Source organism: Phyllostomus hastatus, unplaced genomic scaffold (genome assembly GCF_019186645.2).
Source record: "Phyllostomus hastatus isolate PE091 unplaced genomic scaffold, TTU_PhHast_1.1 phas_scaffold_78, whole genome shotgun sequence".
NCBI classification, from domain to species: domain Eukaryota; kingdom Metazoa; phylum Chordata; class Mammalia; order Chiroptera; family Phyllostomidae; genus Phyllostomus; species Phyllostomus hastatus.
Genome location: NW_025334041.1, coordinates 29,364,057 through 29,391,914, shown reverse-complemented (window position 1 = coordinate 29,391,914; position 27,858 = coordinate 29,364,057).

Sequence of the window (27,858 nt, the reverse complement as noted above, 5' to 3'; positions counted from 1 at the left end):
AGAGCTCAAGATGATAAACTGGAAGGACAATCAAAACAAAGTTTCTTCTCCCTTCTTTCCACACCTCCAGATTTTGGGGCAGCTTCCAACCTTGCTAACATTCCCAAGGGCAAATTTTTTAAAAATGCTCAAGAAGTCCAGAGAACTCAGTGCATGGACACAAACACTTTCCAAGATAACAGCCCTCGAGGGCAGCTCTAAAACTGGGCCATGGAGGAGGAGTTCTAGCCTGTGACCATGAACTCTTAAAAGAACTCGATAGCACCAGGGATCTGCTCCCTCTCCTTCCCAAGCACCTGAGAGAAGTAGCAGGGTAACTGTTTGTTCAGATGTACACAATAGTACCAGGAGGGGAAAAGCCCAAAGAGGAATAGCTCCTTTAAATAAAAACAGTTAAAGTCAACACAGATTAAGTGAAATGGTATCTTATGTTGCATGCTAAATTGAGGAAATGGGATAGATTGTTTACATAAGTAAAATGTTTTTCTGAAAGCAAAGATTAAAGTTTACTTGAGCTTTTTTTTTTTTAGTGACAGTTTATGCAGTATTAGCTTGTAAACTGGTGGGGATATTTACTTGCATTGTGTTCTGTACTGGTATTTTGACTTAAGTTTGAAAATGGTAATTAAAGATCTGCTAATCATTTATTCTAAAGATGTGATCCAAGAAGTTGTAAGTTTTAACTTCTTAGATTGTTTTTTTATGAAACTGTAACCTTTCTTAATCTTAGTAACAAATTTATCCACCGATCACACATATTAGATAATAATATGAAAAGATACAGAAATTATTGCAATGTAATACTGATTTTATTGTCTTTCTGAAGAGATTCCCATGGGTTTTCTTTCACTAAAGAAAGGTTATTGAAAGGAAAAAATCCTTCAAAGGCAACTACTGTTGACTTTTTAGTGCACTTTCTCAGTTTCCCCTAGACATATGCTTCTTGCATTCTGCATTCTATGCTGTTTTTATGTTACATAAACGTTGTCAGCTTCTTATCTCATTGGTAGATCTGCCGTACCTTCCTTCATCTTTCCCTTAATGTTAAAAATTAAGAGTCTTTCTGATTTTATGCTATTATAAATAACATAGCTTATTTACACATGAAAGTTTCCTATTTAAGATTATTTTCACAGTGGAATTTTTGGTCAAAGACTATGACCATTGCAATAAGCTGATCCATGTTTACAAAAAAAAATTGTTTGGACTGGAATTCAAAGACTTCATGATCTGATCACAGCCATGCTTTCTTTTTGCTCCTTTCCCCCCTTCTACAGATGTCCTTATGAACGGGGAGCCAGGTGAACCCTTCCACTCATCTCCTGAGGGGGCCCCTCACGCTCTTTCCTTTTCCTGGAATGACTGCCCCCTACCCTGCACCCACTTCAATCCTGCACACCCACCTCTGCCGTGTATTTAACCTCTCACCACTGGGTTTTCCTGTACAGGTGGTCCAAGAAGGACCTCCATTGTGGCTTCTTGTATTTCTTATGCCTCTCAGTAGATGACATTTCCTGAGTCTTATTCATTATCATTTCCCACCCCGCCGCCACACACTATACCTAACATAACTCCCAGGTTTAAAAAAATAAAAACATAATCCCCTACCACCCCCAACAAATGAGAAAGACAAAAGCACCAGAGCAACAATTTAAATTTTTTGTCTCAATCATCTGCTAACCGCAGTTGTCTTCAGTGTATACAGATATCACTATAATATAAACAAAGCAAAGCTTTAAGTCTCAACCACGCAGAACTGTCAAGGAAAATTAGCAACTTGAATAAGCATGTCAACCGGATTCCCAGAAATCCTCCTCACCCTGGGTTTCCAGATCCCCACCACATGGTACAACTATGGCACTGGGCCCCAGAAAACTGAATTGACCAAACATGTCCATTTGTCTGATTTGGTTTGCCTAATCAATACAAAACAGGTTTACTACAAGGGCCAAAAGTGTTCCTGTCTATTTCTTTAAAAATCTGAGACCTTCATTTGTTTTCATAGGCTTGGCTACGTGCAGTCTTTTTTATTTTCCAGAGTCTTCCATTTCGTTTCCGAAGCATTTCAAGCAGTTGCCTAAGGGTAGATATTAATTTACTCACAGGAACAGAACTGTTTTCTCCTTGATTAAACACTATCTTCTCAACCCTGTTATATGCTTTTCAAACAAAAAAAGACAAAACAAAACAAAAAATATATATTTGCTGAAAGGGTTGAGGACTTTTATGAAGCATTTCAACTGATTTGTCAGAAAGCAGTATGCAGTACAGCTGTTCTCCCCTAAAGCTGGCCTCTCAGATTTCTTCCAGTGCCTTTCTTCCAGCCTCTCCCCTGCCTTCAGGCATACTTTCCGACTCCTTCTGTTATTGCTCTTTCTTCCTTGCTCTCTCTCTGCCTGCACCCTTTCACTCCCGGCTCCTCCTCGCCAGTGTGTCCCAAAGGGAAGAGGCAGGCATGTGAGAGTATATAGCACAGCCATTCTGGCACACATCCGTGTCCTTAGTGAGTGTGAGTAGAATTCACTAATAACCACTCAAACACAACCAAGTTATTAAACACAGAAGAGACATGTAAATATATTATCTTAACAGCTCAAAAGAACACACAAATTATCCTGCCCTTTAGAGGTTAAAAAAAAAAGTACACTGCTTGGGGAAAAATAATATATACCTCAGAAACTTCTACCAGATATAAGTCAATATGTTTCAGATGTCTAGTTTTTCCTGCATGGAATTCAGAATTTGGAGTTCAGTTTCCATATTTCTAACCAAAACAACCACCAATTCCAAGAGGAATTTATTTAACATCAGAACACTTCACAGAGTTCAGTTTCCATATTTCTAACCAAAACAACCACCAAGTCCAAGAGGAATTTATTTAACATCAGAACACTTCACAGATTAAGATTTTCTTTGTCATCAACATTATCTGTTTTAAGTTCTTTCTCAGGAATAAATTAAGAGAATAAACCAAACAGAATCCTCAGCCTCTCCAAACTGAAAACTGAAAGGCTTGCTCTAAAACGGTGAGTGTTTTTGGTTCACAGTAGAAAGATAGGGGCTCAGAGTGAAGCGACAGTGGCCTCCCCTGAGAACTTACAGGTTTTACTGCTCCTCACAAGCGTCAAGCATATCACGGAGTCATACCCAAAGCCAGAGAGCAGAGCCTCACAAAATGTAATCTACGTATCTGTCCTCCATGCTTCTATTTACAGGGGTTGGCAAAAGTAGGTCAGCGGTGGTGAGGATGTGACACACAAGAGTTTATTATTGTGTTATAATTTATTCATTATTGTATTATTTATTTGTATTGTATAAAACTACTTCTGCCCACCCCTATATTCATTGAACTCAATAGTTATTCAGTGCTCGTGAGATTCTGGGCACTGCTCAGGTTCTGGAGACCTAGCAAAGGCCAAAACAAAGTCTTGGCCCTCCTGAACCTTGCGTTTTGTGGGAGGAAGACAGACAAGAGAAATAAACAAATAGATAAATGTATATGGCAGATGGCGATAAGTACTAAGAGGGTGGGAACTGTTGCTGCTTTAAGGAGGTCAGTTTTTAAAACCCGCACAGAGAGGACAACTTTTGAACAGAGACCTGAAGGGAGAGAATGAGCAGGTCACGTGGGTGACAGAGGGCAGACTACCGTGGGCAGAGGGAAAAGCTAGTGCAAAGGCCCTGAGGTAGGGGCGTATCTGGTATCTTTCAGGATCAGTAAGGAGACCAGTGAAGCCAGAGCAGAGTATGTGAGGGGAGGAGAAACAGGAGGTGAGAAAGGTCAAAGAGGAGACAGTGCGCATCCCATAGAGATCAATTATTGACCAACAAACAAATGGACTTTGGGCTTTTCTCTGGATGAGATGGGAAGGTTCTGGATGGCTTTGAGCAAAGAGGAGACATGACCCTAAATATTTTAAAAGGATCATCTGGTTGCTGTGTGTAGAACAGATTAAAATTTTAGTGGTAAAAGCAGTAATAAGTAACAAAGTACCTTGAAGGTAGAGCTGCTGTGATTCAACAGGCAGACTGGTACACAGGATCGAAGTGGGTGGATGCAGTGAAAGAAAGAAGTAAAGGATGGTTCTAAGGCTCTTAGCCTGAGCAACTGGAGAGGGAGAGTTTCCATTTACTATGATGTAGCATACAATGGAGCCAGAAAAGGTTACTGTCAGTTTGTTCTTTATTTCAGTGTCTCTGGTTACATTTTGCTTGCTTGTTTGTTTTGTTGACTAGGTTCCACTAATACATGAGATCATATGGTATTTGTCTTTCACTGTCCAGAGGAGAGGGGAAAGGGGGATAATGGAGGAAAGAAGGGGAAGGGTCATCAAGGAACATGTGTAAGGGACCCATGGACAAAGCCAAGGGGCGGTAGGGCTGAGGGTGGGAGGTGGGGGTTGGTGGGATGGGGGAAAGTGGTGGGGGCAAAATGGAGACAACTGTACTTGAAAAAAGATAAAAAGGGGGCGGGGCTTCCTTCTTTTCTCCTTTTCTTTCCTCCTTTCCTTGCCTCCTTTTTTTTCCCTTCTTCCTTTTTTTTTTAAACGAGAAACATTACTCCGTGATTATATTCAGATGGGAATGATTCCATAAGGATAAAAAATGATGATGCTGGAGAATGAGGAAACACTTGCTACAGTGATGTCCTTGATGAGGCAAGGGGAAATGGGACTGGTCTTGGTTTATCCACAGTAGCAGCAGTGAAGGCAGAGCGTCAGGTGGCTCAGCAAGGGTGGCGGTGAGCAGTTGTGGGAATTTTCACTGATCATCAGAGGAGGAGATGTTTCCTATTGTTCTTCCCTGACCCACCTCTCCACTCCAACCCTCTGCTGTGCCCTCTACAATAGTTCATCCATAACCAGCAAGCCCCACTCCTGCCAGTCACTCAGTGTTTTCTCTCAGCCCACACCTACGCTTCTACACTTGGATCCACATTGCTAGGACTGGGAGATCATTAGCGTAGTTTTGCAGGCCCCCTGCCAGGTGGCTTCCTTCTGCCAGCAGAAGACAGTGAAGAACAGAAGGTGGGAGGGAGGGATTAGTTCCCTGCTTCTGGCTCCAACGATGGTGTGGTAATTGTTGGCAATTGTGGTACCCACAGTAGGAATGGTGGACTCCAGCAGCCGAGCCAGGGCAGCGCAGTCACAATGGTTCTAGCCCTGGCTGAGATGGACCCAGACCTGACCATGACAGTTTCTCCAGTAGCACACAGCAAAGGCTGCCTATGGGCATTGGTGGCTTCTGATCCCTGGAAATCTGCTTCTCCTTTTATACTTCAACAGCGACCTCATCTCTCTCCTTCTGTTCCTCCAGTTCTGCCAAGAGCTTCGTAACCAACTCCTTGATTAAATTCCCATGGCACAAAAGACAGAAAACATTCTTTTTATTTTTTGACCACTAGTCCAAGTCTGATATACAACCGCTACCTCAAACCCGTTTCCAAAGGTTTCTTCCATCTTTCTGCCTTAGAGAAAATGTACGTCATCTTCGATGACAGTTTCTCTGCAACACACTATGTGTCACAGTTTATTATCTCATATCCCAACTATTCTATAGCCGGGAGTTAGTGTCAGTAGCCTCATCTCTGTTGCTGCATTCACCCAACCTATCTTCTCACACCCTGCTCATTTAGATCAAGTGCATCCGACTTTACTAATCTTTAACCATCCCATATTTACCCAAGCTAGCATCTTGTTATTCCCATTTTTTAATCAAAGTGTGTGACATCTAGCCTCAAACTCTTTTTCTTTTTTATCACAGTCCTGTTGGAAGCCTGAATGGTCTTAGTGTCTGTGGAGATGACCTTGTGAGCCAACCAGCATCCTGAGCATTCAGCTTCTTGGCCTCCTCTTTGTCCTTGTCCATTCCTTTTAGCCCCTCACTCCTGTTATCACCTCCATTTTACCTGTTGCCTGACGAACATCGCTAATTCCCATACCACCTTCGAACTCACAAACTCTTCTACGTTTAGCATACTTTCCTGGGTCGTCTTGGCCCTTGTTCAACTTCATCAGCACTTCCAATGTATTGATCCCTCTATTTCCTCCTATTTCATCCACCCTAACTTTTCCTTTCCTAATTTCCCTCCTGAGATCATCTAATTTCGTGTCTCATTGTTTCAATAATGCTCTTGTCAATATTGCAACTCTCCTGCCGTACTGTCTTTTCACCATGTAAGTCCAGCAAAACCCCAACTCTGAGTTAGCCAACTCTTTCTTCATGCTTGCACCTGGGGAGCTAAACACAGCTAAGAAAAATAAATCATGTAACATGGCAGATTGGTTAGTTCCTTTACAGCTTCGAAGTCTCAAACAGACTGTGAACCTAAGCAGCTCTAGCTGTCTTATATTGAACACTGGTCTACATTCTCTCACTTTCTCCAGTGTTTTTTTCACAATGTTTTTTAATTTATTTCTTAAATCTTTAATCAATCCTTCAGTCCCTTTGCTTTCAGCACATGGTGATGTCACTTGTTAATTTGTAGAGAAAATATATGCCATTCATAAGGGCTCTCCTCAGCTTTCTGATAGCAAATGCACAAATCTGTCTATACCTGCTCATCATTCTCACTGCCTTCCTCTTACAATAAAGGAGCTATCCCACAAACTTACATTAGGCAAACCTCTCCACACTTGCTTTAATTCCATATCCTCACAAATTCTCAGAGCCCTACCAATCTTTATTAATGCTTCTCTCTGCTTTTCATATGGAGTCTCCCCAGTAACGTCTCTTCCTTTTTTTTTTAATTGAGGTAAAATTCACATGACACAAAATTAACTACTTTGAAGTGTACATTTGAGTTGCACTTAGTACATTCACATTTTAGACAACCATCATTTCTACTTCCAAATATTTCATCATCTCAAAACAAACCCCATATTCATTAAGCAATTTTTCCTCCTTTTCCCTTCTCTCACCCCTGGCAGCCACCAATCTGCTTTCTATCTCCATGGATTTACCTACTCTGGACATGTCATGTAAACGGAATCATACAATATGTGACCTTTCGTGTCTGGCTTCTTCCACTTGGCATGGTATTTTCAAAGTTCACTCATATTGCAGTATCTATCAGTACTTCTTTTTATGACTGAATGATATGCATTGTAGAGATAAACCACATTTTGTTTATCCATTCATCAACTGATGGGCATGTGAGTTGTTTCCACCTTTTGGTAATTGTGAATTATGCTGCCATGAACATTTGTGTGTTACGTTTTGTTTAAACACCTGTTTCCAGTTGTTTTGGATGTGTACCTAGGAGTGGAATTGATGGGTCATATGGTAATTCTATGTTTGGCTTCTTGGGGAATTGTCAAACCCTTTTCCCTAATGACTTCCCATCAACTTTCAAACATACCCATGTCTATCCAGTTAAGAAAAAAACCTGAACCCCATGCCCTTGTTCAGCTACTGATCTTTCTCTTAGCTCCTCTCAGAATAACTTCTTGGAAAAAGTGTTTATAGACTCCCCCTCTTTCCCCAGCCATTAAAAGTTGGCACTCTTCAAGACCCAGTCCAATGCTTTTTTCTTTTCTTTTCTTTTCTTTTCTTTTCTTTATTTTGTTTCTCCCATTGATTCTGGCATCCTTCCAATCTATTCTCCAAACTGAAGCCATAATGACCTTTTCAAAATGCTAATCTGATCATGCCACCCTTATTTCCAACAATCAAAATATTTCTGTTGCTCTTGGGTAAAACAAAAACCCCTACCCTACCTGACCTGCGTGGTCCGGCTCCCCTTCCTCCCCAGCCACTGTTCTTGCCAGATGCCCTGTCACTGCAGGAACCCAGCCATGGCCTTCTCTTTCTACCACGTGCCTTTTTCTCTCCATTTTCTCCTTCTGGAATATTCCTTTCTCTAACCCCATATCTTCACTTTTTACTCTCTATTCTTCAAATCTCTGTTATTCTCAACATTTCTGTGCGTCATCCTTGACCTTCATGATTTAGCAACATCCTATCAGTTCTTGTAGCACTGTTACCTGCATCATTTCCAGCTGCTACAATAAAAATACCATAGACTGGTGCCTTAAACAACAAACACTATTTCTCACAATTCTGGAGCTATGGCACTGGCAGAGCTGGTGTCTGGGGAGACCCCGCTTCCTGGCTTACAGATAGCCACGTTCTCACTGTTATCTTCACATGGCTAAGAGCAGAGAGAGAAGAAGCAAGCTTTCAGTATCTATTCTTTTCTTTTTTTAAATTAACTTTTTTGAGAGCAAGAGAAAGAGAGAAAGAGGGTGAGAGAGAGGAATATCACTTTATTGTTCCGCTGATTTATGCATTCACTGGCTGCTCCTTGCATGTGCCCTGACCGGGGATTGGACCAGCAACCTTGGGGTATCCAGACAATGCTCTAACCAACTGAGCTACTGTATCAGGCAAGGGCTGTGTATCAATTCCTACATGAACACTAACCCCATTCATGAAGTCCTCACCCTTTTGACCAAATTACCTACCCCTCAAAAGCTCGACCTCTAAATACCACCCCATTGGGGATTAGGCTGCAATACGTGAATTTTGAAAAGACACAAATATTCAGTTCACAGTAACTGTAATAGGCTGAAATTTGACCCTCCAAAATTCATGTGTTCAAGTCCTAACCCCTACAGTCAGAATGTGTCTATATTTGAAGATATATTCCTTAAAGAGGAAATTAAGGTAAAACGAGATCATGTGGATGAACCTTAATTCAATATGACTTACAAGAAGAGGAGATCAGGCCCTGGCTGGCATAGCTCAGTGGATTGAGCGCGGGCTGCTAACCAAAGTGTCACAAGTTCGATTCCCAGTCAAGGTACATGCCTGGGTTGCAGGCCATGACCCCCAGCAACCACATATTGATGTTTCTCTCTCTCTCTCTCTTTCTCCCTCCCTTCCCTCTCTAAAAATAAATAAATAAAATCTTAAAAAAAAAGAAAAAATGTTAATATTAAAAAAAAGAAAAAAAAGAGGAGAGGAGATCAGGACGCAGACAATACACAGACTGAGGGGCAACCAAGGGAGTACAAAGTGTGCAGCCTAACTCCTCCATGCAAAGGAGAGAGGCTTCAGAAGAAACCAGACCTACTGGCACCTTGACCTTGGACTTTTATCCTCCAGAACTGTGAGAAAATAAATTTCTGTTGTTTAAGCCTTCCATCTGTGGTATTTTGTTATGGTAGCCTTAGCAAACTAATGCAACACCCAGGTCTTTCTATTTTGATCTTCAAAGTCGCCGTGTAGTCCCAGGTGGCAGCTGGGAAAGAAGAAAAGCAAAAAGATAAGAAACAATTCTATTCCCAAACAAGTCATTTTCCTTCAAGCAGCTCTCCCGGAAGTCACACACAACACTTCCATTTCACTGGGCAGATGTTGGTCTCACAGCCACCCTTAGATGCAAAACAGCTTGGGAAATGTCATTTATTTGGCCTACAGCTGCCCTGAATAAAGCCAAGATTATATTACCAAGGAAAAATTAAGGGACTAGAAATTCTATGGCAGATAACAACCTCTGCTACAATGTGGAAGTGTCATACAACCCTAAGGAATTTGGAAATAAATATAGTAATAAGTCCTCACTTACTGTCATGGATAGCTTCTGTAACTTTCAGAAAAATGACATAAAACTAAACCAATATTACCATAGGCTAATCGATATAAATGAGAGTTAAGCTCCTACTGCATCTCCTCATCGTTTTAATGAGATGACATTGGATGAAGCAACATTATTTGAGGACCTGCTATATATAAATGATGTAGTAAACTAAACACAGGGAATTAGTTTGGGAGTTATATATAGACATAATCTGTTTACACTTGGTGTTTTTATATTTTTAATGCATAAGAGAATCTGGCACATTGGAGTATCCAATGGATTAGTTCTGTAATTCCCATCTAAATTGTATAATTGATAATTTATAAGTTTTTTATTTGAAATTCAAAGGCATAGGAAAATGTTACTAAGTTTTTTAATAGTACCAAGGCATTTAAAAAGAAGTTAAATTTCATCATATTTAAAAGTTTAATTAATTGAATTTCTTGATATTTACTTAAGTACTTAGAAAACTATTACTCGTTAATTAGATAATTTAGGATCTTTTAAAAATCAAGATTTTTAAATGTATAAATTCAGTTTAAAGTGTTTAAACAATTTCAATTAATTATATTTAAAATACCCTTGGGAGTGGTTGTTGAAATATGCTACATTTTTAATAGAATGATAACATTTCTAAGTTGAATGTAAAAGAGTAATATTAAATTGGATCTCTAATATGTCAAATATTAATTTGAAAATTGGAAAGAATCCTTTTCTGTGCATAGAAGCTGCCCTCGAGGACACTAGAAAAATCTCATATTGACAGGCACGTGATTATGAAAAGACTTAAAATAATGAGGTCTAAGTATTTGGGGCTTTTTTCTTTAAATAATGTGGGTTCATTAGAATCTTTGAAGCAAAAGAATGTCATGATCACATTTGTGTTTCACAAGATAATTTGGGTGGCAGTTAAATCCTTTCCTACTTTCCTGCCAAGTAAATTTCTACTCAATTTTTCAAGCGCCAACTCCAACATCGCCTCCTCCGTGAAATTCAAACTGACAGGCAACCCCTAGGCAGAATTTAGATGGCCTTACAGTACACTGTTGCGATTTACACATCCTGTATTATAACTGCTTCATTTTATTGTTGTTATTTGTGTCTGTTTCATAAACCATGAGGCAATAGAATTCTATTCATGTTTAGATTTGTGTGTGTGCACGGGCATGTGCGTGAGTGTGCCTAACAGAACCAGATGCATTGTAGTCAAACAATACGTGTTTCAGTTGGAAAGGATGTTAATGAAATACAAAGCGTAGGACCTGGTTCTGGATTCAGAGCAATTCCACTGAAGTATAGATATCAAATATCGCCCTCCCTAAAAAAGAGGTGATTTCTAATTTTTATTGCAATTATAATTAAATAAATTAGCAAGTCAGTTATAAATTGTGTCCAAGGTAGATCTAGCACCATAAAAAAAAGAAAAAAAAAACTGGCTTTTCCATCATTTTCTATCAACAGGTTTTCGACTGTGTACTCACTTGAAAATGATTACACATTCACAGGAAAGAAATGTGTTTTGGTTGGAAAAAGTCCCAGCAGGCCCATTGGGTGGGCATTTGATTCCTTGATAAAAAGTCAAGTCCTGCTGTCTGGAAAGGAGGAAATTAGAAAAGGGGCAAAGGATCATTTGCTTCAGGGCCTGAAATAACACCAATTTCAGCAAGAACTATGAGAGCGAGATAGTTGAATTAAACAGTGGAGAAAAATTGCTGTCTAAGACTTCTTTCGCTGTAAAATACCTTAGAAAATAACTTCAAAATAATTTCTCAGCCTGCAACAATATTTTGACCAAGAATGTATTGAAAGGCAATTTAGAAAGATGTTTCAGAGGACTTTAACACAGTAAAAGATATAATCTTTATAGATCCAGGAGAGATAAATATCAATCTCGCAACAAAAGAACCTTAAACGTACCTTTTAATCCTGAGATTATATTTTACGTGTGTGTGATTCCTTTGTATGTACGTGTATGTGTCTCTTCCCACCCCAACTAATTCTCTCTCCCTCTCAATTTTAATTGTACTGTGAAAAATCAAGCCAGCAGGAACTGCTTCTTAACATTTAATCATTACCCACCCTGGTTGTTGTAATTTTTTTTCTTTTCTTATTATGGAGAAAATTTTCTTTCTATTGCCTATACTTCTCTCTAGCACATTAATTATCTTTCCTGTGGCAAGCCCCTAATCCATTTTTTTTCCTGTGAAATCTGTAGCACTTAATGAAGATTATTCTCACTTTGTAAAGGCTTTAGAAGGGACTTTTCAGAGCCTGTCTAAATGAAGGCCTCTTAAGTCATATGATGAGCTGAGATTGGAGCCCTGGTCGCTCAGATTTGATTAGCAGGTCCCAGTGGCTTGCTACTACTAGCTCAGCTCTGTGATTTTAGCAAGAAAAAAAAAAGCAAAAAAGAAAAACAAGAGTAGCTATCTGGATAATAGCAGGAACAAGTCAGGGAAGGGAACATTCACCTGCCCTATGCACTATAACTAAATACAGTCATTAGCAACAGATGCCTGGCAATTTGAAATGGGGGCCTTTCTGTCTCTTATCCTAGGCAGTCTCAGAGTTCAGTCCAGTATGTATAAATAGAGCCTATTCATCTTCCACTGGGACTTAGAATTAGTGATTCTAGCATGTGGTTTTCCTTCCTGTACCTCCAGGACCTTTTAAACAATCAGTATTTCATGATTCTGATATGCTGAAGTCTGTTTTCACTATTCTCCCTCAAGAAGAAATAAAGATTTTATGTGTGTGTGTGTGTGTGTGTGTGTGTGTGTGTGTGTGTACACGCACACAAAATTAAATCCTAATTTGGAGAACACAGGGTCTGGGTCTAAAGAACAGATGTCATTGTGACACTGTCACTAAGGAGCTTTGATAACATGCCTCTCATCTTCTCTCACATTTGGGGGCAAAGCCATATCCCAGCCTTATGCTGTCAGAAGCATATACACATTACCAGATGCTAATTAGATCTGGAGTTTCCAAATATTCAAATGTTCTCCCAAACTAGTGACAAACACACACCCAGGGGTTTTAAATCAGAGCTATACATCTGGCAACTTACAGACCTCCGGCAGCTGGGATGGTAAAATCAAAGTCTGGGAACAAGATACTGTGATTCTGAAATAAATCTAAAGAATAAAGAATAAGAAGTGATGGGACTTTTTCTTAGAAATAATGATTAAACTGGCTTCTCGGAATCAGAAGAGAAAGGAATAAAAACAGCAATAACAATGGACATTTACTGAGTGTGTTAAGGTGTTCCTTTCACTAGTTCTTTGAATCATTGTCGTAGCAAATCTGTAGGGAAGACATTTTTTTATCACAGTTTTCATGTTAAATGTATGTGGGAGATAAGTTGTAAATTTGTGTTAATTTATCCAAAGTCATAGGTTTGGGAAATTTTAAAAATTGAGCTTCTAAGCTAGGATTTTATGTCAGAGCTTGTACCATCAGTCTCCACTCCGGAGCTAAGAGCCCCAGGGGAGTTTCGCCCACGTCCCGCTGCCAGAGACCCAGCCCAGGCTTCCCGTGGGGTCCCGCCAGCAAACAAGCATAAAAGGGAGCATAACTGGATGGCAAAATTTGTGCGATGTGGATGAAAATTCTTTTTCCCCCCTTTCCCAGCCCCACCCCGACCTTGACTTCACTTGGAAACTCTTATTTTAGCTTTAGATCCAACTTAAAACTTTCTCAAACAAGCCTTCCCCAACCCCTTAGTCAAATGAGAAATCCCCTTTGTGGGCCCCTCTGGGCACCTAAACTTTGCTTATTATAGTATTTATCATCATTTATCATATTTTGTTTTATTGCCCCTTTTTTCTTACTAGATTATAAATTCCCTGAAAGTTGTAGAACCCCGTTTGCCTTATTGCCTAATACATAAAGGTCTTATGTATATATTTGTTGAATTAGTAAGTATGCGAATAAAGGAACAACACATCTCTGAACAGCACACAGTATTCAATGATAAAATAGCTGTTATATATAAATGATAGACATGTTCTTTTCCTGAAAACCCCCAAAGCTGGATTAGTGGTTACCTGCCTAAGATTAACTAACTGTCCTTCCTAGGTCCCCTCTAGTCCTACAATTTCTTCTATTATTATTTTTAACTGAAATTGCCAGCACAGTCTTTAGAATAATAATAGTGTTGTCATTGTCTTACCACTTCAGGGATGAGCACCCGAGATGAAGGTGAACAGCAGGACCAGCCTCCATCTAATCCAGCAATGAACGGCCCTTGTCTCTGGCGTGACGGCAACCGTTCCACTTCTTGGAATTATTGCTGTTAGATAAAAACAGGCAACAAAGGATTTTGTTAAGTAGAAGTCTTTAGTCTGTGCAATTTTACCTTCATCACTGATTAATTTACCAACTTACCTCCTTTGCTCCAGGGTGTACTGATTTAAACAAACAAACAAACAAACAAACAAACAAAAAAGGTGAATAACCCTGTTAGCTAAGTGAATTTCTGCACAAATATGCATAACTTGTTATTTTTAACAATTACTTTTGCCAATACTACTGATTAATCTGCAATTCTTTTCACAAATTTGATTGGCCAATTTGTGGATACTTTTTAACATAAAATAGTTGACACACAATTTTTAGGTTATTTAGGGACCATTATGTGTAGAAATTACTATTATTTTTTGCATGACCCAAATGGAGGACTCGACAGCTTACTGTGGAGTTTGTAAACTGGAAGATTTAATAAAATCAAAAAATGAGAAAAAAGAAAGCATCCATCATTAATATGAAATACTTCTCCTGAATTTCCACCTTCCCTGAAGGAGCCACTGAATTTACTGAATCTGTTAGATGAGAGAAACTGAGGCACTGAGAAGTCAAAGTCACAATATATTTTAGTAATCTGACAATAACTATAATTTTTTTCTCTTGGCTATCTTGATGTAGTAACACTCATTTGTAAGAGAAAATATAAAGGACCTAGAAAATTAACTAAATTATGAAGTTTTTTAGATACGTAGATCCAAGGAAAAATGCATTGGACTATAAAGTCTTTGAAGACAAACCTTTTATTTTCTATCTTAAACTTCCAGCCCAATGTTTGGGGTATATATAGTTAATGCTTTATACAAGTCAAGTAAGTGAATGATTCAATAGTGGCAATGTGTGCATTTCCCTGGAATTGATGTTTAAAACCCTTTACAGGTTTTATGAGGCCCCTCAAGATCTGTCCTTTCCTCATCTCTCCTGGGTCTGCTCTCAACATCCCTCCCTTGCACACTGTCCTCCCGACAGAGCTTCCTGCGTTATTTCAAGAAGTTCAAGGTCTATCTTTTGTCTCATCCGAGCCTCTATACACTTGGGCCCTGAGCTGAATCATCCCAGCCCTGCCTGTGTTTTTCTTCATATTTAGATCTAAGTATGAAGATCTAAGATCCTTTCTTGGTTTCCTACACAGTCCTTTGATCACTGGACTTTGGATAGGTTTATGTTTACTGGGCTTTCTTTCACTGTCTGTCCCATTCCTGGCTGTATTAAAAAGGGAGTTCTGGTGTCTGGACCAACTCACCTCACTCTGCTCAGTCCAGTTGGATCACTTTCCCTGAAGGGATTTTCCCACCTGGACCCCTGGACTCGCTCGCTCACAGAGGAGGAGTGCCTGGGCACAAAGCTCGCTTTGACCCAAGGTCTTACCGGGCCCTTTCCATTGTCATCTCCTTTCTGGTTACTCACTCCAGCTGAGACAAATAATAATTTCCCAGAAAATTGTGTTTTATTTTGACCTTCTAGAATTAATAAATAGGTATACATTAGCCAATGACTTTCATTGTAAAATCTAGTGCTAGAAATTGACCACACAGAAAGAATGGAACATTTAGCATCATTTAACACACCTATTAATCCCCAGTGAGATGATACATCCTGTGCTTTAACTCTAAGATGCCCTCAAAAAATGGCAGCTGGGCCAAATACTTTTCTGCCCCAGCAAAGAAAAGCCAAAATGATTTACTACACAGTGTTTTTCATCAAACATTTAACTTTTTTAGTCTCATGAGCATAAAGCACTAGCTTTCAATTGTATCTTTAATATGATTCCTAGAATGTACTCATTTCAATTTATATTTTAATGTCTGTCTGGCTTTCAGTGTTTATACCATCCCTAGGTATCTCTTTCTAAAAATCACAGAAACTATTAGTTCCAAAACACACGTGTCGATCAAGCTCTGTATTTCTCTGGTCTGCACATGTGACAGAAAAAACAAAAAGTATTCACTAACCTAAACACCTGGTGTGGGGACTACTTCTTTCTGTGTGTCAAAATAATGGTAATTTTAGTCCTGTGTCAATTTGAGTAACCAAGAGAAAAAAGAAGTCACCCCATTTTTATTAGTGTTTTCAAGACTGCTATTTGATAACTTGAGGGCAACCTATGTCTCATACATCGATTTCATTTTATAGTTTTTATCATGCCAATTGGCATTCATCCATTCAACAAATACCAGATGCCTAATATATATCAAGACAATATTGAACATCACTTTTAATATGTAAATAGTAGACATTGAACCCCAAAAGGCAATACTTTATCTCACTACTATAAAAGAAATTTTCTTCCCCCACCATTCAGTGACAAAGATACAACTCCTCACCCTCAGTTCGAAGGAAACGGCTGCTCTAGGGCACTCAGCTCATGTCATCACTGTCATGGCTCAGGTCTCACTGAGTCTCACACATGAAAAGTCCAGGACATACAGATTTTAAAAATGAGTCCATTAACAATTAGGCGTGAGAGGACCCAGATAAAATTTCAGAACAATTTGTTAGCATTCTCAACATTCACTGCTCCAAACTCCTCAGTGGGGCATTTCAGATTTTATTTCAGAACCTTTAGTTTTATGTAAAACATAATTTTATGTAGGATGTTCATGAATGGTTGAGGGCTATGATAGGGGAATAAACCTGATCTTGTCTCCTTAGAACTACTGAAATGAAATGCTGTCATTTGGAACAATGTCCTCCTCTGATGTAGCCAGTCAGAGGTGCCCCAGATGGAGTATGGGGCATTCCCAGGGACTTCTCTCTGCACTCACCAGGGGTAGATTTCACCCAGGGCCTCACTTCCTTTCCTCTCTCTCCCTTTGAGCCAAGTGCTGCTTGGATCTGTTAAATTGGGGTTTGGTTCAGGTGAAAGTTTGAGTAGGGAAAAACTAAAAAGAAAAAGGATTAAAATAAAGAATGAGATTTTCTATAAATATAAGTTTTGCTTTTGCCATGTCCACAAATAATAAAGAGGATATTTTAAAAGTTAATAATTAAAGGGCACTCCACCCCCTTTCCCTTTGGTAAACAGGGAAAACAGGCGGGGAGAGCGTGTGCAGCCTGCAATACTGTGGTTCCGAAGGAATGAGCGCTGAAGAGGCCTCCTCCCTCTTGGAACCAAACCTATGTCATTTGGGAAGCCTTTGCTCATTATGCACAAGCTGAGAGACCCACAATATTCCAGCTGGTTTCAGAGACTAATGTTACCAGCAGCCACGTCACCTCCTATTCCTTTCTTTTCCCTTGCTCCTCCATTTTCATTTTCCCTTTCTTCCCTTGCTTATTTCCTTCCTGCCTTCCTTTTTTACTTCCTTCCTTCCTCCTTCCAAATGAGTGAATTTTCTATTTTTTCTGTTATTTTTTACTTCCACAGTTGTGCTTGGAAAGCTTGTTTTTTGTTTGTTTGTTTTTTGTTTTCTTTTTTAAGTGATGGCAAACAAACCTTTATTGGTGACATTCAAGGAATGGACTTTTTTCTCCTCCTCTACCAACCTGCCTTGGTACAGTTACAGTGGAGGTTACTCAATCTTTTTGGAAGGGCTGTTGTCAGTGTTCCAGAAAATTTGCCCTTGGCAGCAAAAACCAGGAGGCACGAGGCAGAGAGGCGGCACACCACCCCTGGGAACAGAGGACTACCAAGAACAAGGCAGCTGGCTCTGGACAACCAAGGTCAAATCAACTATAATCTCTGGGTGTGACCCCATCTCGACGGTGGAAGGGAAACAAGAATAAGACATCAAATGATTTGTCAGAAATGAGAAGAAGCTTTATTATTTCAAAATTATGCATTTGTGTGTATTGAGGGAAATGCCTTTTATAAAGAGAAAGGAAATTAATGAAATAAAATTAAATTCTGTCTACAAAGGAAAGCATACAAAATCCCAGGAATTTATAACTGAAAGTGTTTCTCAGTCTCTACAACTACTCATAAGCTTTCCGTCTCCTTAAAAACCTCCCTAGTAATAAAGACAAAAAAACATTATGAGTGTTGAGTTTCCATAGTGCAGCCGATGTGCTTGCCTGGAAACACCAAGAAGAGTGACGTACGACTTCAATTAAGTTCACAATTCCCCAAAATAGCCTCTCTGTAAAAATAGTAAAGCTCCAGTAGGTACCGATGTTAGTAAAGACACCTTGGTTTATCCTTGGGCATTTCAGTGCATTGTTACCAATACATTTCCAGTGACAAGATAATCACATTCCCAAACCCTCAACAAGGCCTAAATTAGAACAATATATAACTCAAAAATGAAGGAAGGGAGAAAGGAAGGGAGGGAGGGAGGAAAAATAGTTACATAACTTAATAGGAGTAAGCTATTAAATGGCCTTTACTTCCGTTTTCTAGGTTCTTTCCTGGGGAAAATGGCCACCTCAATCTCATATGTTTTGTATTCTAAAAGTGTCTTTGTGAAACTTTGCTGGGTAACACCTCAAAAACATTTTGAAAAACACACAAGTGTAAATTTCAAAACATTCTGCCCCTATGTACCAAAATTGCATCAGCTCTTGCTTTTATAACTCCCAGCTGTCAATCTGTTCTTCCTTGTTTCATGAAGAAAAAATCGCTCCTCTAAAGCTATACCAGTCACACACCTAGAAGGTACTGCTGACAAAACCATTTGCCTCAATTCCATACAGAAAGTCTTTACTGAGTGAGGTTATAGCATAATATTATATTTAAATAGAGTCCACAAAGAGGAAAAATGACTCCACTTGGTAATTTAAGCTGGTTATTTTTCACAGGTATCATTTGTAAAGGAAAACATAAAACTGATCTTTCTCGGTGTTGAAAGTGTTGAGCACATTAGAATGGAAAAGAAACTTCCCTCCAAAAAACCTTTTGAGTCTTAACGTTAAAATAGTCAGAGGTCTATGATTTTCTGACCATTCCAGTCAGGCTTACCAAAACTCTCAATTCTAACAAGAAGTTTTTAGACTTTGGGGACAGTACAGCTGCTGTGTTTACATGTTCTACCTTGTCTTTTCGCACAATTACCTAACACTGGGAATGAATGTAGCCGTGTGTGTCCTAGAGTCACCCCCTCTCCCATCTCAGTTCTGAGGGCTCTGTAGGCTGCTGGGCATAGAACTGAACTATAATAAGAAATACCTACAATTATGCTCAATGGGAATGGTGCCACACTACACAAAGCCAAAGGAGTTTACATCGCTACTCGGCAAATTGCATATGAATATTTTATACAACTAGATGAAGAGTCGTGACCATGAGGAAAAGTGTGTCATTTCCTCCTGTAAAGGGAGAATTCTAAATCTAGCAGAGAACTGGAACATCATCTGGCACAATATCCTCACTTTACTGATGAGGAAACCAAGGCCCAGAGAATTCAATTTTCTTTTTCATGGGCTCCTGACTATTCAGTGAGTCAAAGTGAACTGGGGCCAGCAAAAACAAACAGGCTTCTAAATAGCACCTGTAAGTATAGCCGCTGCTTTCGCAAGCATCCCTCATTGTGTTTTTATGTTTCCTACAAGTAAAAGGGTCTGTCCCCTTTACTGACAGTGGACTTTCAAGCCCAAATTTAACTAGTTTATCAAGGTCAAATTGGTCTCAGAATTTTATTTTATTTTTTTTTATTTTAGAGCCCAGAGGGCTTTATGGGACATTTAGCTCAAACCACAAAATATATAGTGGGAAATTTGAGACCTTGAGAGAAAAACTGCATTGTGTAGCACACAAATAGAACCCTCGGATGCAGATACAAGACAGGCTCACTCCACTCTAGAGGCACACGCAATAACTCTCAAAGGGCTTTAGGAAAAGCCTCCTCAAGAACACGGCATCTGAAGAAAGGCTTGAAGGAAGAGAGGGAGTGAGCCAGGTGTGTAGAAGGAACACATTTTCCAGGCAGAGGCATTTTCCCTGAAGAGCAAGGAGGCCCGTGTGACTGCAGCTGTGTGAACCACATAGAGAGTAGTTGGAGGTAAGGTCAGGGAAGTCATAAGAGGCTGGATCATGTAGAGCTTTGGCAACCTGTGCAATTACTCTGATTGAAATGGAGAGCTACTTGAGGTTTTGGAGCAGAGGATCGGGTTAGTGGGGCAGAGATTACAGCAGAGACATCACTCAGAGATTCTTCCCATAAATCCAGACAAGAAGTGAAGGAGCTCAGATCTGAGCGGTAGAATGAGATGGTAAGAAATGGTCCAATTCTGTGTGCGTTATGAAACTTCACCAATGGAGTGTGAGAGAAAGAATATAGTCAAGGGAAACTCCCAAGCTTCTGGCCTGAGCAGTGGGATGATGGATCAAGTTGTCATTACCTGAGCTGAGGAAGGCTGTGGGGAGAGTGGGGGCAGGGGTGGAAAGATCAGTTCTATTTCAGGCTGTGTAAAGTCAGGAATGCCTATTATACGTAAAGTGGGTATGTCAAGTGTACTGGTGGACATACAAGACTGCAATAAGGAAGAAGTCCAGGCCAGACAGGAAAATTTGGCAACTGCCAGGATATATTTGGCACAAGTAGTATTTGAAACACTTCATGAAGCTAAAAAAATGTAATACATGAATTACACTTAACTGTGCTTAAATACCCATTTAACAAACATGTAATGAAAGAATAAATCAAATCTTATTAAATTTTAGGTTCACTTTGTGATTGTGTTTCTTTGTGATTCTAAGAATATTAGAAAACATTGATTTTTCTGGATGAAAATATAGTGAATCAATAAGATTTGACTAATTTCCATATATATATATATATATATATATATATATATATACACACACACATGTACACACATATACATTAGATCATTTTTATTATAGTATCAAAAATGACTTCATCCTGAGTGCCTACATAAAATGATGTTTTAGTATGACACCTAATTATGGTTTTCTGAGACCCAGTCTGGAACATGGAGAGATGAGACCCTTGGCTGTCTCACCAAGATTGACTAACTCTAAGCAACAACTTGCCTTTTCCCTAAAAGAGCAATTCAGAAAATGCACACAAGATGTGTTTCATGAGTATGTAGTAGCCATTAGCAAACAATTTAAAGACCAGTTAATTAATCATCAAATTTTCCCTGTTAAGTATTTTGGCTTATATCTTTATGGTAAAGTCGCTGATGGAAGTCACATATGCTGAAGTTTCATTTCCCTTGAGAGAGTACATATTAAATTGTTTAAATTAACCCTCTTTAAACATACTTAAATTTCTCACATCTAGAATATTTTAAATAAAACTTCCCACCTAAATTTAGGGATCACCTCTTTTTAAAAAAATGATGAGTATAATTGATACATATTCCTGGAAAGAACATCTCCCTACTGGTTTTATTTTAAACTGAAAAAATAATGAATAATTAGAATAGCATTGAAAAAGATACTTAACATGCAAAGAATCTTTGGGGGGAATGAAGGTAATTTAGTTCCATGGCTAGACTTCAAAGAGTACATTTTTTGTGCTAAGACAAGATTGACTGATTTGTCTGCTTTCCTGCAGATTCCTGCCTGCCCACCCTCCCCACATACAAATGTACTCAAGATATATTTAAAGGAGATGGGCTATTGTAAAACAATCCTAAAGGGATCTCAAGTGGAGACAGCTGTTGGATTTATTTTGTTTTGGCAGCACAGAAAGGTAACTAAAAACAGAAAGGCATATGGAAGGAAAAAAATTTACAAAAGGCATAAGCCATCCAAATATCCAAAATACACACTAAAAATCAAAATACTTTATGTGCAGACCATCATCAGCGATAAACAATCTGTGCATGACATGTGTTCCCCTTTGCTGTTCACGTTATGACAGTCTCAGCTGCTGCACATTAGTCACTCAGTCAGCACATGCTCATGCGCACCTCCTCTCTCCCCACACTGCACTAGGCATGAGGGTACAGCAGGAATTACCTACGTGGTTTTCATTCTAGCAGGAAAGGCACACATCAGAGCAGGCAACTGAAATAGGATGAGTACGAGTCCTCCACAGGTTCTTGGAAACTGCAACTTTACATGAACGACCTATAAAAGAACCGAATTCACAGTAGGCTAATCGATACAAATAAGAGTTAAGATCCTGTAGCATATTTCCAATCACAAAAACATCACCAAACTTCTAAAGATCCATGTCTTGGATATTGTGAATGATGCTACAGTGAACATGTGGGTACATATATCTTTACGAATAAGTGCTTTTAAATTTTCAGGTAGCTACTGAGAAGAGGGGCTTATTGGGTCATGTTCTTAACTTTTTGAGGAACCTCCATTCTGTTTTCTACAGAAGCTACATCTTCTCACGTGTGGGTTCCTTTTCCTCCATATTCTCTCTCCAATGCATGTTATTTCTTGTCTTATTGATAATAACCATACTAATGAGTGTGAGGTGGTATCACATGTGGTTTTCCTTTGCATTTGGTATATAACTTGTGATGTTGAGCATCTTTCATGTATCTGTTGGCCAGCCATCTGTATGTCTTCCTTGGAAACAACCTAAGTATCTTCCAGCGGATTGCTGAATTTAAAAAAATGTGAGATGCACACACACACACAGAACTACTACTCAGCCATAAAAAAGATGAAATATTGCACTTTGCAACAACATGGATGGATCTTGAGAATATCATGCTAAGTAAAATAAATCAGATAAAAAAGGAAAAGAACGATATGATTTCACTCATGTGTTGATTACAAAACAAAAAGCAACAAAGAAAACAAATAAACTCATATGGGCAACAGAATTGTGGTTACGAGAGACAGAGGGGAGCTAGAAAGGAAGAAGAGGGCCAAGAGGGTCAAATGCATGGTGACAGGAGACTGGACTTGGATGGCGAGCACACAATGGCACATACAGGTGGTGTATTATAAAGTTGTACACCAGAAATTTACATAATGTTACTAACCAGGGTTATCCCAGTAAATTTAATTTTAAAAAGATAAAAAACACTTCTAATGCTAAACATTGAAGTAAATGTGAGCTATACATGCATTTATGAAAGATGAATAAAAGCATGTAAGAGAATTTCCAACACTCTTACCTGGTTCAGGGTTGCCGGTGGCCAGAGCCTCTCTTAGCAGCTCAAGGCCCCAGGTGGGACCCAACCTGGGTAGCAGGCCTTTCCATCACAGGGCACACTCATCCCACCACCACAGAGACAATGGAGACACTCCAATTCACCTGTTGTGAACATCTCTGGGGGGAAAACAGAATCCCCAGAGAAGCCCATGCAAACATGGGAAGAACATACAAGCTCCACACAGACAGTGGCTCTGGCCAGGAATCTTTTTTTCCCCATCACTGTTATAAAGAAAGGATATTGAATGAAACAATGTTATTTGTGGACCTACTGCACTTCAAAAGGGACCCTCAGTCTCCTATTCTCTCCACCACTCTCTTACTACCATTGCCTGTCTCAAGAGGCACTCTCACTAGACCAGCTTGTGCCCCTCTGCCTGGGAATGGTCATCTGATCATCTAAGGGAGCCCAGAAACCTACTGCTCAGGAAGGTGAAAGTAAGTTCTTCAGACCCTAGATTTGTAATTGGCATCAAATGCTCATACAAGTATTTCAATTCATGTCATATATTACTAACCTTTTTTAATGCACAAGCCATTGGAAGACACCCCCCCCCCACACACAAAAAATAAAGCATGTTCTCTGTCCTTATGAACTGCACCCTCCTGATCAGGGACAGATATGAACCTGAATAATTCTAACGCAAGGCACCATCTGTGAAAGCACCCACAGTCATATATAAACAATGTTGTTTGGATGGTCCAAGCTGAAGGAAGCAAACATTCCATTCAAATCAAGAAAAGGTAGCTAATTAAGGAATGATCTCTGAGATGAATCAAACACAGTGCTTAGAGTTTCATCAGGCAGAGAAGATAAGGGACAGTCCATCTAAAGAACAAAAGATGGCAAGATCACAGAAACAGAAGGGAAGGATGAGGCAAAGTGCTGGCAATTGGTCTGGGAGAGCTAGAGTGCAGAGAGAACACTTCACTTAGTCTGTGTTCATTCACTTGTGTGTTTGTGAAGGAATGTCTAGTGTGTGTTTCTTGCATATTGACACCTCCAAAGTGCTGGCCTTGAACTCAGAAAACCTAGGATCTGACCCAGTGACTGTGTGACTGTGGGGAAGTCATGTTGTCTTTCTGATGTCAGATTTCCTCTTCTGCAAAATGGGGAAGATAATCAAATTTCATAGAAGAGTCCAGGGAGCAATGAGATAATCCCTTTGATAACATCCCACACTCCAAAGGTTGTGAAAATGCTTAAGATCTTTTCTGGGATTTAATAAGTGCTCACAAAGGGCTTTATTGTTTCATAAGTCAATACAACTACAGCCACAAGTTTTTATTTAATTTCAAGTTATCAGTTTCACTCAAAAGTTTCACCAGAGATCACTTTGTCATAGCAAAATTGAACCCACCATTACTCTTCTAAAAATATTTAGTCTTCAGAAAATAATGGCACAGATATCGACATCGTCTGTAATACCTAACTGTATTTTAATTTGAGGTTCGAGATCTGTTAGGAAGAGATGCTATATCACTTTTATTAAAAAAAAATCACAGCATCTAAGGTGGCTGTTATCATTTTCTGAAGGAATATTACAGTTTATGAAAGTTCAGGGTAGCACTATAAATTCTTAAAATTAAGGAGAAGAAAAAAAAAGTGCAGGGAGCTAAGAAATAGTTAAGAGGTAACGCTATTTCATTTCCTCTCCATGTCTGGAGGACCTCCTGGAAGATACATGGAAAGCTCAGGAGTTGAGATAAATTTACTGTTTTAAACCCATATGTAAACAAAAGTTAAAATCTAGATTTAATGAAGGCTTTATTTCTTAAATTTCCTACGTAAAAGTTTGGGTTTTTACCACTCCTCTCTCCCACCCCCACCCAACAGTGGTTTCTGGTATACAAAACTCATCGGAAACTCATAACTATTTAAGAAAGTGTTACATATTAGATTGCCTCTGTAAACTTCTACCATTACTAAATGCAAACTGTTTTTCTCTTGAAATCCATGCTTAAATATCATTTCAATTTCATATAATTCTAATGTTCCCTTATGTCCACAGTGGCAAGCAGATGTTACTAAAATTTACTCAATTTTACTGATGAGCACTTAGGTTGTTTCCAGCACTTGGTTATTGTGAATTGTGCTGCTATGAACATAGGGGTGCATAGGTTCTTTTGGATTGGTGTTTCAGGATTCTTAGGGTATAGTCCCAACAGTGGTATTGCAGGGTCAAAAGGCAGTAAATGAGTGGATCAAAAACTATGGTACATTTACACAACAGAATACTACACAGCAGAAAGAAAGAAGGAGCTCCTACCCTCCGAGAACAGCATGGATGGATCTGGAGAACATTATGCTAAGTGAAACAAGCCAAGCAGTGAAAAAGAAATACCATATGATCTCACCTATAAGTGAAAACTAATCAACAGAACAAACAAGCAAGCAAAATACCACCAGAGATTTTGAACTAAAGAACAATCTGACAGTAACCACAGAGGAGGAAGGAGAGGAATAATATGGGATAATGGGGAGGGGCATCAAGGAACATGTATGAAGGACACATGGACAAAGCCAAAAAGGGTAGGTTCAAGGGTGAGAGGTGAGGATGGGAGGATGGGGAGGGGCATGTGGGGGAAAAATGGAGACAATTGTATTTGAACAACAATAAAATAAATAAATAAATAAAATGTATTCAATTTTCTTTTTAGAGTGTGTCATTAAAAGAGAAGGCCTAAATCTCAATAAAATATGTGCTATTTAGTACATATCATGCTTTCAAAGAAACTGCACTAATACCATTTTACCTAAGGAAGTAAAAGAGTCACCTCCAAAACTGACCCAGCAACTGATATATGATGTAAGGACAATCCTTGTCACTGGACTTACAGTGACATCCAATGTGGTAGGTCTTAAAAAAATACAGGTAGAACCTGCTGTGTTTGCCCATTGGGTAGAAGAGAGTGAAACACTGTGGGAAGAGAGTGGTTTGGAAACTGGAAAAGGTGAGCAAGTCAGTGAACTTCTCAGGATCTTGCACTCCCCATTGACAAATGAGAGGTGAGCCCTGGACAGTTTTTAAACATATATGTATGATTCTAATCATCACTTACTTTTCAGTTACAGACAGTAAAGATGCACAGGAGCTCCACAGCAAATTGCCTCAGAAAATTACCAGAAACAAAATCAGAAAAAAAACCTCATACTGTCAAAACTGCAAGTCCTGGTCCCTTCATCATTTCTGTTTTGTTTTGGGTTTTGTTTTTTGTTTTGTTTTGTTTTTTGCTGCTGATCATAGCAGAGGAGGAGGGGTGCCATGGAAGAGCATTGCTGGAGACAGACTATGAGACAGTCCTCTAATATCTTCAAAAAGAAGTAAAGCTGTTTACTTTGGCTCGTGTTTGGTTCCAAATGGATTCCCAGTAGTCATCCTGTAATGGGAGCTGAGTCACAGGAAACCATCTCTCTCTTAGATGAGATACAGTCCTAAATTGTTTCCACAGAGAGTTCCCCCACCTCCATAACTCTCCAAGCACTTCACAAATACTGACGTGTTATTGCAGGATATTTTTAAAGTATAAATGTCCTTTCTCAGATAGATGGCAAATCTCATTCTGAGCAACAAAGCCCACGGCACACATTTTTACAGTGTGGGCCCTTCAAAAACCATAGTCCATAGAGCAAGACTTTACATAGAGTGATCCTGAATAAATATTTGCTTATGAATTAATAAATTAGTATGGTCAGGAGATTTTTGTAACAGCTCCCAATGATTCTCACCTCCTGATATTCATCCCCACATCGGGACGTATGCGGCGACCCAGAGCCTCACAGTCATGGCCCCAAGGTCTTTCCTGACTACTCAGTTAGAAATGAGTAGGGAGGTCATTCAGGAGAAACTCTGCAAAAGTCACAGTCCTCCAGAGACACACTGATCTTTTTATTTGTTTTAAATCCTCACCCAAGGAGTTTTAAAATTGATTTTAGGGAAAGAGGAAGTGGGAGTGCTGATGAGAGAGACAGAAAGGGGGAAAAGAGAGAAAAATCGATGTAAGAGAGAAGCATGGACTGGTTACCTCCCCTATGAGAGTGACTGAGTATTGAACCCGCAGCCTAATAGGTGCCCTGCCCAGGATCAAACCTGCAACCTCTGGTGCACAGGAGAATGCTCCAACCAACTAAGCAACCCAGCCAGAGCAAGACATACCACTCTTGCTCTCACTACCATAACTCTATTCTTCTGTTTTCCTCACACCCCTTATCTAATCTAAGCCTGTTGGCCCCACTTTTAGAGTCTATCCTAAACCCAGCCACTTCTCACCCTCTCCATAGCCACCACCTTAGTCCCTGTGAGTAGGACTCTCTCTTCTCACTCGGACTAATGCAAGCTTTCTGCCCTGGCACCAGCAGTTACAGCGCCCGTGATTGTTTACAAACTAAACCTCAAAAGCAGCTGATGGTGTCCGTGGCTGCACGGCCCTTCAGCATCCATTGCCTGTCTTACCTCTCCCCCACAATCTCCCACTACCTACCCCCGACCCCGTTCTCTCTGCTCTCTCACCCACATGACCATGTGATTCACATTCTGACTTCATTTCACTTTCTGCTCAGTGTCCCTCCATCAGAAAGGTGTTCCCTGAACACCCTCTCTCAAACAAACCCCCTCAAGTTCACACTTTTAATCATACCCTGGCTCCTTATCTCTATCTGAAATTATAATTTACAATTGCCCCTTGCACATCATGGGGATTAGGGGCCCTGATTCCAGTGCAGTCAAAAATCCACATAACTTCTGACTCCCCTCCAAACTTAATTACCTTTGCTAAAGGCAGGAGGTTGTTCCAGGACCCTCCATGGATACCAAAATCCAAGGATGTTCAAGTCTCCCTCAGCATCTGCAACCTCCCAACCTCAGGTTTAAAGCAGCATAGCTATTTATTTTTTAAAATCCACATAGAAATTGACCCACACAGTTCATACCCGTGTTGTTT